We start from the raw sequence: 9,496 nt of genomic DNA, 5'->3' as shown, positions 1-9,496 counted from the left end.
CTTATTTTTATCATTTTACCCTTACCAGGCGAAACAAGTTCAGGCAAGAGCACCTCGTTGAATCTTATCCTTGGAGAGCAGCTTCTTCCGTGCTCTTCTCTTTGCATCACATCCACCATTTGTGAACTAAGATATGAAGATACACCAATAGTGGTGGCGCACTTAAATGACAAAGAATCTAGATTTCGTGCCTTCATAAACCAGTTATCCGAAGCCTCCAGGTAGACCTACCTTCAACAGATTTTCAATTTTGTCAGCCTGAAAGAATCTAAGTATAGAGAGAGGGGCTCAGATTTCTAAAAGAGTGAGCCATTGTGGCCACACAACCTGTTGAAGGTTAGAGAAATAACACATTCCCTATTAAATTCAAGAGCTTTTCAAGTTTGCGATAATTTCCCTAATTCGCATAAGCCTAGTCACCCTCAGATATTAAAATGTTACGTCTTCAAATCCTAACAGTCCCTTTTTTCATGACTATTGCTTCCTATGGAGGTGAAGCCAAATGTTGTCTTGTAAAGCGAGTGGAAGGAACAATAGATACGAACGCCCTCTTAGCCCGCAACGAAGGCTGTCTAGTATACGTGACATTCCTCGACTTTGGCTATTCTTTGTTTCGGAACATCTCCAGTCGTTCAACGCTTAAAACCCAATCTTGACCCAATTTTGACCTGATGCTTCCCGGTGTTTGTTTGTTAAGTAAGAGTGCAGGGAAGTTGAAATCTTAGCAACAGTAAAATACAGTAATATTGTAGCAGGCAGTGGTTTTAATCACCGAACTAGGTTTACCTTTCGTTCTTTTCGTCCTAAAATGAGCTTTATCAAACGAAACAATAACTCACTAAATAAAAATTTAACTCAATAAGGATCGTAGTTAAATAATTATTTTCTCCTGTTTCCTGTATGTAACACTCGATGATATAGTTCCTGTAGCCACGTGCTTCACAGTCCAATCTTGTATTTTTGCGGGGTTGTCGGTTTCAATAGACTTCATTTTGAATTAATTAGCGTTATTCCATACACGAGTAACATGTTTCTGAACAAGCAACATTAATCCCGCGAACGTTTGGATCACGGTTTGGTTGAAGACTTATATTTAAACAAAGATCCCTTACGTGAAGTAATTACAGCCTCCTTTTCAACGAAATGGAAAGAAAGAAACCCCGTTATCATGATACGCTTTGTAAACACTCATTATCAAGAGGTGTTGACCATCCTGCCAAGTTATATCGCTATTATGGGAGCAATGCAACAATTTCAGGACTGCAATCACCTTTTGGGATACAGCAATATGAACGGTAAGTTGATATTATGTTAAATAAGCTGTAGATTGGATGTAAAATGCAAAACAATTGAGTTTGCGTGTGAATGTGTACATTTTCGAATAACTGACTGCACTGTCAAATCGGCTCATTTTATCCAACTTTAAAATTTGATTAAATCGCACTGAATCATTTCCCCAAAAAACCCTTTGGAGATCGAAAAGAACCACACTTCGCCTTCCAAAAGCCAGATTTTCAGTCGATCATTTTGTATAGCACATAGTTAAATAACAGGTTACTTTTGACCTATTTTTAATCTTGTCAGAAGAAGGTCGGATAAATTTAATTACATTGTGTAAATAAATGATCAAGAATTGCTCAAATTGCCGTCAACACATGTATGGATGTTGTTTTTCAAGATTTGGTACTTTTTATCGGTCCGAGTATTTTCAATTCGTGGAGCGACGCTCCGAGATTCGTCTGAAATTTGAGCTTCAAAAGCGGCATTTTGGCGAAATTCAGTTGCTATCGATTTTCTCCAAAATAAATCGATATTCAGCCAAACGAAGTATGCAGTGCTTTGTTTCACCATAAGGCCTACCTAACTTGAGAATATGAGCCGAATCGATTTTTTGGCTGTTGCCACCATATTTTGAAAATGTTCGATTTTTGGCCACATTTGCTCTTAAGAGACGACACTGGCCAGAAAATGTTCTCCAAGACGGATTGGTTGACAGAGCAGCAGATTGGTCGATACTTCAGCCGACTATCTGCCCTAACCAGAGCTGGTTTACTGCAGCGTTCCTCCGCTGTAAGCATGACTGAGGACGAAGAGCCTTACACGTCGATACTGACCAAACGTGGCAGGAGATAAGGTGGGACCTTGAACTTTAGATTATTCATTTGTCCTCTTTCAGTTGCCAGCTGCTGGAGGTAGGTTTTTTATTAATTGCGCATTATAATTCGCCTTTTAATTTGCAAGCAAAAAGAGCTCAGCTAATCGTGAGAATTTATACCCATATTTTTAGTTTACAGTTAGCCCCATTCAGATTCTCCAGAAGTCCACATCTGATTCAATTTTCGTAACTTTTTGGCAGATGTGAAGTGGCAAAATTTAATCGAAGACCGCAGGGTAGGGCACAGCTACCATTAAGTTACTAAAAGTACAGACCTTTGCCTCTCGCATTTCGTTCAAACTTATTGTCTTGCCTCCGAAACCAACTGAATATTTTTCGAATTTTTTCATCATTACCAAACTTGAATATAAACTTGCGCGAAGCCTCCTGATCAAAATGATGCGGCCTCATTCTTTAACTTACGCAATTTAAGATCGAGCTTGAGAGAGACTCATATTTTATTCATGTAGTTACAGTATGTTTAAGAAAAATCCATATATTTTTATTGATCAATAAGCAAGCAAATAGCAAAGAGATCTGCAGAATTTTCGAAAGTTGTTCCTCAGCAGACAACGTGAACAATGCGCTTGAATAATTCATCATCCCTGGGAAACGTTTCCAAGTCACGCCACAGATATTTACTTCGGCCAAGTTCTGCATGGAAATGTTCGATAGTATAGTAAGTGACAACGACAACACTATTCTAGTTTTATATTCTGGAATAATAGCGCAATTTCTTTATTTAAAATAGTTACTGAAATTTCCTTTAAAGCGAGAAGGCACAGCTTCTGTCGTCTGTGCTGCAAACGGAAACTTGTATGTCAACAGGAGTGCGGCATATGACTTTAAAATCTCCTCTCCTGTTACAATCTCTTGATTGTAATATATGATGCTAAACAATCAAATAAAAGACTAATAAATGTTTTTTTTTTTAAGTAAGAAAGTCATATTTGCCTAATGTTAGCAAATCTCCAAAATAAACGACAGAAGGGAGAAACGATACGATTCTCCCATCAATATTTCGCCAGCATGCTTCTCTTTAAACGAAAAATTTCCAATTTCTACCCAGAATCTGGAAAGTTGCTTTCATTTCTTAGCTTCCTTGATTAATTATCTTGTTTGACGAGCTATTAATGATGGTATACTTGCCTGAATGGCTGCCTACAGCTAGAATTGCGTGACAGGTGTAGTTGAGAGAAGCTTTCACAGTGGCAGATTTCAAAAGGCATTCCAGACAAAAGTATGGCAGTACTCAAAGGTTTTTTTAATGAACTTCAGAGATGAAATGATGGACAATAAAGGGGCGTTCAAATTGGTGTTGTAGCTTTCTGGCAAGGAGAGATATTTGACCTCAAAGTTACCAAATATTTGAGCAGAGTTCACGACGAGCTTTATACGACTTTGAATTTCTTGACTCCTACCGATTTTGCGCTATTGAATGGCGCAAAGTCAGGAGGGGGTCTAGTTTTTCTTCACGTAGCATCTCTACCGGCAAAAATTTAATGAAGGATTTTCACTAGAAAGGTGTTGAGAAGTGAGGTTCGGCACATGGCTATCTATCAACAGATTTAATTTGACACGTCAGTCTAGACAACATTATGAGGTAAGTATCGAGTGCGCTCCGTAGATCACAAAATGTAGAAAATGTATCTTCTCAACGTAAACAAAAATTACGAGACGCCCATATTGAAGTGTGCGTCGTTCCCTTTATGTTGAGCCAAGCAGGAGCACTTTTAGTAAAGAAATCTTTGAGAAAAAGTAAGTATTATAAGTACGAACCTATGAGAGAATTATTAGCTAGTACGAACATAGTTCTCAAAGCCATTAATCAATCGATCGATGATACAGCGCGCGATAGTTGCTTTTCTTATCAGAGTAGGAAAACAGTAACCTTGACTCTTAGCAGAGCGTATTATTTTGTGGTTCCTGCTTCTACATTCAACAGTTACCTAAAGCCAGCTGAAAGATGCTACAAATTAACATGCGAGAGGGTCAATGTGGCGAAAAAAAGTTCATTTGAAATTTTTTCACCCACCAAAAAGGTTCAGCTATTTCTAAACTGGAAAAATATTTATATTTTCTAAAACTGGCCTCTTGGCTGGATTGAGGTGCACTGCATTCTGAAGTATTAAGGATAAGGCTTCCATCTCTTATTTTTGTAAACATTATTCGCCATAATTCCCAGACTAAAAATGTTACTAGCGACACTCAGTCCATGTTGTCCCCCTCTCAACGAGTTCTCCTTCATCGACGTGCTGAAGCCACCCATATGAAAGGACAAAACTCTTCGTATGTCCTTTAAAACTTACAACCTTGGTGACGTGGAGCGAGCTCTGTCTGACCAAGTTAAGGTAAAGTTGTGCTTGACAAAATCCTTCATTGGCTCCACAGAAATAACAAACGGTGTTGTTTAAATCTGTCGGGGCAAGCCTGCTCTAGAAGCTGCAAAAAAAAAAAAAAAATGCAAAATTCCAAGAAAGCCTCTCTGCAGTCACAACCAGTCATAGATGTTGGAGAAGAAACGGAACTATTAGATAATGTGAATTCATATGGTATCCAATTTTTGAGAATTCAACAAATAGAATTATATGGGAGAAGCCCAATCTATAAAATATATGACAATGTAACTAAGAGACAAATATATATGACTCTTTTGACAACATATCTTTTCTTTTCTTGCCTACCTACATGTTAATCTTTCTCAAAGCACTAAGAAATGTCACTCCAAGGTTTCCATCACAATAATACACCACCTAGATAGAAACAATATAGGCACTGAATAACATCAAAACCATTATTATAGACATTCATAGTTACTTGTATTGTACTACATACAGCGGATAAACACATACATGTAGATGCCATCAAATGAGACATTCAGTTTTTATTGTGGCTTAATCTTGTTAAGACTGAAATATTTAAGACAACCACTCACAGTAACGATTCAAATACATGTAGTACGAAAATACTTTTGGCCTCATTGTAGAATAGGTAACAACAATATTCTTTTGCTTGCTTTTAGTAGTTGAATAAAGACTGAAGTGATCATGTTAAGTTCATTATAATTTCCACTTTTGTGTGCAAATGAGAACCACATGGAAAAAATTACCATACAATCATCACTAGATAGATAAGCCAAGCTCCTTTCCTGTTTCAGGCAAGCCAAGCAGTGATCTCAACATTTATTCACTAAAAAAATATGAAAACAAAGAACCAAAATTGTTCATGTGATCTTACCCTGTTAGTGCCTGGCAATCACCTGTAAAAATTAGACTTCCACAGAGTCCCAGCTTAAAATAGGTGAACCTTTTGTCTGCTCTAGAGAACTAAAGTTCCAAAATTATTGTCCTCTGGTTACAAATTAGGATATTATCAATCAAAATATAGACTTGTTTATGTGTAATTACATTACCATTTTAGTGCCCAAGAAACACCTGAGGGTAAAATTCCCACAGAGTCACAGCTTGAAAAGCCGAGTTCCTCTACTGTTTCAGGCAGGCCAAACAGTGATATCAACAGTTTTTCATGCTCTAAAAGCTAATTTCAAAAATGGTTCAAGTAAAATTGATAACATTTTAGTGCCCTAGAAACACCTGAGGATAAATTTCCCACAGAGTCCCAGCTTGAAAAGCCAGGTTCCTCTGCTGTTTCAGGCAGGCCAAACAGTGATACCAACAGTCTTTTACTCGACACAAATTAAATTCAGTAATGGCTCATGTGGAATTAATAACACTTTAGTGCCTAAGAAAAACCTGAGGATAAATTTCCCACAGAGTCACAGCTTGAAAAGCCAGGTTCCTCTGCTGTTTCAGGCAGGCCAAACAGTGATACCAACAGTCTTTTTACTCAACACAAATTAAATTCAATAATGGCTCATGTGGAATTAATGACACTTTAGTGCCCAAGAAACACCTGGGGATAAATTTCCCACAGAGTCACAGCCTGAAAAGCTAGTTTCCTCTGCTGTTTCAGGCAGGCTAAATGGTGGTACCAACAATCTTTTACTTACAACAAACTAATTCCTCTAATTAGTTTGAAAGGGAAATTTTACCATTTTAGTGCCCAAGGAACACAGAGCTGCAGTTTGAAAAGCACAGTTCCTCTGCTGTTCCAGGCATGTCAAACACTTACCAAAGTTTCCAGCTCAAATATTTTGTTCCCAAAAAGTACCTGGAGATGTCATTTCTCACAGAGTCACAGTTTAAAAAAGCCAAGTTTCTCTGTTACTTCAGGAAGGCCAGACAGTAACTGAAATTATTTGAATGGTGCAAAAGTAGTGGCTACATGTAGTGGCCCATTCCATAAAAAAAGAATTAAAAACTCAAAAAGAAGCCCATTTAATGATCTGAATCATTAACTTCTCTCTGTCAACTATTCAAGAGTTTACTTGCTCAAGTCATCTTTTGGATCAGACATAATTTCTTGATTAAGGTTTTGACTTCAAATAGTATCCACATGTATCCATCCAAAGAGGAAGGCTGTTAAGAATACAAAGGGGAATGGTATCTCAAATGCTAAAATTGGTAAAGGAACAAAGTGGATATTCCAAGGGGTAGGTGGCTCACACCAAAAACCTTCTGAAGGGGATGTAGGGATACCTGTTTTCTAGAAACATTGACACTGCTTAGCCTCAAGTTTTGTTTGTTTAGTTTTTGTTTTCGTTTTTTTTGGGAAAAAGTGTTCAAATTACCCTTAATGTATGACATAACAAACAGAGTTCAACACTGAGTCCATGCCCAGCTAGCACAACATTTTTTTCATTGACTTTTTCAAGAAGCATGTATAGTCAAATGTAACTAAGAAAAAAATAAAAGTAAAATGAAAATTTACAAAAATTAATTTTAATAAAATATGACCCAAACCTGAAAAGGTTAATTAAAAGTAATTTTTTTATGTAAAGCATAATCCAATCTGAAATGCAACCTTTAAAGTTAGCTTTGTAATGTTTGCCATCAACAGTGAAGCCTTCTTCTTTCAGAACTTTATTCTCCTCATTTAGCCAAACAATCAACTTCTTTGTGATAGCTAAATCAATTGGAACAATTCCAATTCTCTCCCTGCAGTACAAACAAACAGTGTTATCATTATCAGCAGCAGCATCATGCAGTACATGCATGTGCACAAATTGAAGGTGGATTTAAATGTTCATCTTAGATTCAGCCATTTAGATAACCCAAATATTTTCCTTACCAGTAAGAGGTCTTCCAGCTCGTTTCATGAATAAACGAGGTCCTATCAATTTATCCAACCTCAGCAGATCTTTAAGCGGTCGCTTTATATCTGAAAAGAGACAGGCGCGACCACTGCGTCGGCTATACTGTAGCAGGCGTAGTTAGTGGCGTCTCCAATCAAAGCGATCCAAGCTGTCTTGAGCTGCCGCGAAAATTCGATCTTCCAGCCATTTCCGAGTCAAACTGGTGAAAATTTAATAATTCTCTCACCAACCTAAATTGATCTGAAGCAACCACTAGCTATTCAACGAGATTTTTTCGTCGTAACGCTCTTCTAATTATTCTGAAGAGGGCTGAAACATCAACAGTGTCCTTCTTTAGCGACGAACCAAACCACGGTGGGTCGACCTGTCCACCATTTCCATCCACCAGATCGCGGACGCATACTTTTGCAATGTCCTCAATCACTCGTCATGAACTCTCGTGATTTACAGAACCAGTCGTTTGATACAGTGTACCAAGTTTTGCCTGGATCGAGCGACAGTCCGAAAATTCGACGAAGAGGATATCGCTTCGCCGCCATATCTCGTTCGCGCCAATTTTTGTATTACGCGCGACGAAGCACTTTGTAAAATATTAAATGTAATTAGAGTCGACAACAAACCATTTATGGATACATGATCTGGTTTTCATTTGTACAGCGCACTCAAGATATACTTAGCACCTTCATCCACCGCAAACTGTGCAGTCATGACAGATCTGTAATTTTGCTAATTCGATTTTCTTGACTACCCCGGAAATTAGAACACATACCCAGCTGTGAATTTCAAAGGCGCATAAAGCTCGTCATGTAGAGGGAACTGGTTATGAAAGCCGGCGAACTTCAAACCATGGAACTCTTTGTGTTGGCTTATGGCAGGTCACGTGACCGCGAAGGTGCACAATGAAGATGGCGACCAGCGAGTAGCCTAGCTTCGAGTTAATTCTTTTTTTACGGATGATCTAGAAATAATCTAACTGAAATATTATCTTAAGAGGATTCATAAGTGTATCAGGGGTCAACTGCTCCGTCCTTGGCTGCGGATCGTGCAGACGATCTAAGGGAATAGGAATTTTTGAGCTGCCTGTCGCGAAAGGCGAGGCTCATCGAAAATGGCGCAACGACTGGCTCGGAGAAGTCATAAAAGCACGCAAAATCAGGATTTCAAGGAGCAGATAAAAAACGACAAAGTACACGCTTGCGAGAAACACTTCAAACCCGAGGATATTGAAATATGTAAGTATCGCTTTATTTTCAGTCCAACATGTTAAAAGAAAGCTATTTCCAATTATTATTGATGCTTTTTATTTGTTGATAGGTTTAGAATAACAAAATGTGGCTGACAGGATCAGTGCACAGGCAGTTGGATTTTTTTTTAATGGTAATCTATGACAAATATCTCCCTACTCAAATTATTCCAAATCATTTGTGGTTATATTATTAATGTAACTGTAGCCAGTTTTTGTTGCCTGTCCAGGCCTCCGCCTTTGGTTTTTGGCGCCCTTTCTGGTCACGTGACCATGTTAGTTAAGCGGTAGTGTGGTCGACTAGCGATTCACAGTTGGATATTTTAGATCGTTTTGGGCGCTCGTTTAGCGTATTTTTTCCAGAATTTATTGTATTTTCAAGGCTGGACAAGGTTAGATTTCATCTGTTTTCAATTTTTGCTGCCTTTTTGTGATTTGTATTTGCTTTAAATTCGATTTTATTTACGACATCGATCGTCACCCTAATTAATCTTTTCTGTTTGTATTGTTTTCCTTTATTTCTTTAGTTTTACGACTTTGTTTGAGTCAGTAAATTCACCAGCCATAACTGCATCGGTTTGTTTGATCGTTTGTGGTTACAGTAAAACTTGTTCGCGGAATTCAAGAAATTTCTGCTCAGTATTATCTCGAACTGCTCTTGTTCGGAACTTCGTAAAATTTGGACCGTGGACTGGACCAATGATTTGGATTTGGATTTAGATTTAACTATGGAAACTTCGGAACCTTCAGCTACCGCGGACGGTATTTCAGAATCTACGTCAAAGAACAGTAAGAGCGAGCCTCTTCAAAGGATTGACGAAGAACAAGCATCGAACACTGAGGATCCTGGGCCTCGAAAATCTAAACGTCCCCACACTTACAC

At 38.2% G+C, this 9,496-nt stretch overlaps 2 long non-coding RNA genes across 4 annotated transcripts in view; one reads left to right on the top strand and one right to left on the bottom strand.

Annotated features, from left to right (window-relative positions):
- Positions 1–3,396: 3,396 nt before the first annotated feature.
- On the bottom strand, positions 3,397–8,213 carry LOC148727303 (uncharacterized). 3 transcript variants are annotated; one of them, XR_015989435.1, is made up of 4 exons: positions 7,346–8,213; positions 7,079–7,212; positions 4,844–6,403; positions 3,397–4,597 (listed from the first exon to the last, which is right to left on the bottom strand). It is a non-coding gene; the product is annotated as an uncharacterized LOC148727303 (long non-coding RNA). The 3 variants fall into 3 exon arrangements; XR_015989433.1 differs by having other exon boundaries at positions 4,840–6,403; positions 7,346–8,211; XR_015989434.1 differs by lacking the exon at positions 7,079–7,212 and having other exon boundaries at positions 4,840–6,403; positions 7,346–8,211.
- A 69-nt stretch (positions 8,214–8,282) lies between these two features.
- LOC148727302 (uncharacterized) overlaps positions 8,283–9,496 on the top strand; it is a 9,117-nt gene continuing 7,903 nt past the window's right edge. Inside the window, exons 1-2 of the long non-coding RNA XR_015989448.1 lie at positions 8,283–8,602; positions 8,685–8,747. This is a non-coding gene — a long non-coding RNA (uncharacterized LOC148727302). The remainder of the gene's footprint in view (positions 8,603–8,684; positions 8,748–9,496) is intronic.

Source organism: Stylophora pistillata, chromosome 7 (assembly GCF_964205215.1).
Source record: "Stylophora pistillata chromosome 7, jaStyPist1.2, whole genome shotgun sequence".
NCBI lineage: Eukaryota > Metazoa > Cnidaria > Anthozoa > Scleractinia > Pocilloporidae > Stylophora > Stylophora pistillata.
This window is presented reverse-complemented; position numbering and strand designations above follow the sequence as displayed.